The sequence below is a fragment of the Pipistrellus kuhlii genome, unplaced genomic scaffold, assembly GCF_014108245.1.
Source record: "Pipistrellus kuhlii isolate mPipKuh1 unplaced genomic scaffold, mPipKuh1.p scaffold_m20_p_129, whole genome shotgun sequence".
NCBI lineage: Eukaryota > Metazoa > Chordata > Mammalia > Chiroptera > Vespertilionidae > Pipistrellus > Pipistrellus kuhlii.
The window spans coordinates 21275-23979 of record NW_023425437.1 but is presented as its reverse complement, the minus strand read 5'-3'; the positions used below and the strand labels follow the sequence as shown (position 1 = coordinate 23979).

The 2705-nt window shown below is 41.7% G+C and overlaps 1 pseudogene; it reads left to right on the top strand.

Moving 5' to 3' along the window:
- Positions 1-537: 537 nt before the first annotated feature.
- LOC118717036 lies at positions 538-2162 on the top strand (annotated as a pseudogene).
- Positions 2163-2705: the final 543 nt, after the last annotated feature.

Genomic DNA, 2705 nt, shown 5'->3' with positions numbered 1-2705 from the left:
AAAAAGTCATCCTCACCAGGTGAGGGGGAGAAGGGAATTTGGTGTGAACCTCGCTGGCCCCACGCCAGAGAGCCGCCTGTCAGTCCTGCCGAAACTTTACGTCTGTCCCTCCTGCTGAAACCTTTACCTCTGCTCCTCCTGCCGAAACCTTTACGTCTGACCCTCCTGCCGAAACCATTAAGTCTTTCCGTCCTGTCCTGCTGAAACCATTACATCTCTCCGTCCTGTGGAAACCATTACGTCCATCTGTCCTGCCAAAAACGTTACGTCACTATCGTGGATCAACAGCCGGGGTTTCCTCACTGAACCGTCAAATTTCTTACCGGAAGTTTGTCCTAAACTCGGACTGATACACACGGTACTTCTGTTTACCTGGCCTGCAGAATCCCTCTTGCTTTAAGACGAGTCTCTGAATTCTGATACGCTGTTGGACACATTTAAACACAAAACTGTCTATTGTCTTGCTCCATAATTGGGCAGGAAATATTATTCTTCCTCTTCTGGGTGCTGTTGTTGACTATATCTAATTAGCACATTAAAATGGCGGTGCCTGAAGAGACCATCCCTCCTTTGTCTGAATACCAGTGCAAGTTCTGCTTAGAAATCCTGATTGAGCCAGTCACACTACCTTGTAATCACACGCTCTGTAAGCCATGCTTTCAAGTCCTCGTAGCACTGTCAACGTTACGCTGTCCCTTCTGCGGCTTTCATATCGCTGGATGGACATGGCTCAATACCCAAAGAAATACCCTTGTCAATATGGAATTGTGGGAGAAAATTAAAAAACACTATCCAGAAGAATGTACTTTGAGAGTCTCTTATGAAGAATCACAAGGAAGCTATAATGACGCTCAGCCAGTTCCTCTGATAAGTGAACCTGGAGAATTGAGAAGAGAATATGAGGAGGAGAAACGCAAGATGGAGGCATTGCAACGAGCCAAGGCAGAAGAAGAAAACAAAGCCAGTGAAGAATACATACAGCAATTATTGGCAGAGGAGGCAGAAAAAAGGAAAAGAGAGATAGAAAGACAACTGAAAGGGGATAGAGAGCTAGCAAGAAAGATAAGCTTTGATATTAATTTTGATGAGGAAACTGGCTGGGCTAATCGAGTCACAACCAGGTCACAAACGGAAAGAATGAACCAACAAACAAACACTGGCGATATTCAGGAGCATCTGTCAGCTCTATCTCAGCATGGGCCAGTATCAGTATCAGAAGTTGTGCAAGAAGGCAAGAAAAACTCCATGTCTAAGGAGAGTGACAGTAGTGATATAAAGAGCCCTATGTGCCAAGGCACAGAAATTAAGGAAGATATTCTAACACTTTCTTCTCAAATGTGTCATGAAATTCAAGAACAAGGTGCAGTGTCTTCAATAGAGTCACCTATGCGTCAGTTATGTGCCAGTGGCACAGAATTGTGCCTTGAAGGAAAAGCCAAAATGAAATCAAGCAAGAATGATGAAGAGGAGGAACCTAAAGCCAGCACTTCCTACTCTAGAGAAGAAGCTGCAGTTGAGCCTCCTGGCAACAGAGAGAGTGTGTGCATTATGTCAGATATGGCACAGATAACTGAGACAGAAAATGAAGAATCTTACCCACAGGGCAGTAAAAAAGATGTTTCCAAAAGAAAACAACAGGAGTCTTTGTTTGAAACAGCAGGGGATCCAGGCTCTTCTGCAAAAAGAGGGAGAATGTTCCCTGAAGCCTCCTCAGACCAAGAGGAAACAGAAGTCGCCTTCATTCCAATGCCCTTAGATTTGGGACATGTACTTTTTGAGAGAGAAGACCAAGACGAACATGATAGGTTATCAGCATTAAATCTTTGCAGAGAGGGGAATGAAAAACAAATAGAGCCAACCCTGCCAAAAGGATCCCCAGATGAATAGCTGTTATCTGCTATGTCCTCATCTCCAGACAAACTGCTAAGTGGAGAGAAGAATTCCCAAGATAGCAACTCCAAAAGACAAACTGATATAAAGCCTTCAAAACCATAGAGAGACTCAGAAAAGTAAAACTGGCAACCTTCTTTGAAGATCCAGTTGTAACATCCAGTTACTGTTCATACATGAAAGATGCCAAGGTCTACTAGAGATTACTGCAAAGAGCTCACTCCTTGCAGCCTAAGTTGTCGAAGAAAAGAATTTGAATATTTCAGAGATAAACTAATACGTGGGTGAAGGGAGAGTTTTATAAACTAGTAAACGTTTGTTTTGTTGTGAAGCTTTCTTTCTTTCAAAACAGGCATGTTTTATGGCCTTTTGTCATCTGTTTGTCCTGTAGTAATTCAAGCAAGATTATACTATGCTGACTAGTTAAGGAATCCAGGTTTAAAATCTAACTTTTCTTGCTACTTTTCATGTATTTGCAAAGCACTTGAAATGCATCTTAAATAACAGTAAAGGAATCTAGTTACCATCTTCTAATTATTTTAAGCATTATAGCATTTTCTTTTACTTAAAGTGTGTTAGGATCAACATGAAATCTGAAAATCAGTTCTCTGGAAATTAGGATTAATTTTAAGAAAAGAAACTAGACTCTTGATGCAAAAGGAGTTAAGAGTTTGCAGTGAGGCTGAATGGAGCAGGCTGATAAATTAGAAGCACTGGAACTGAGCTGGTGATCAGAAATTGGTCCAGGATGGAGTAGTAGGTATAATTTGGTTAAGCATTCTCCCTTGTCCTTTCTTTGCTAAATGGCTCAGAAA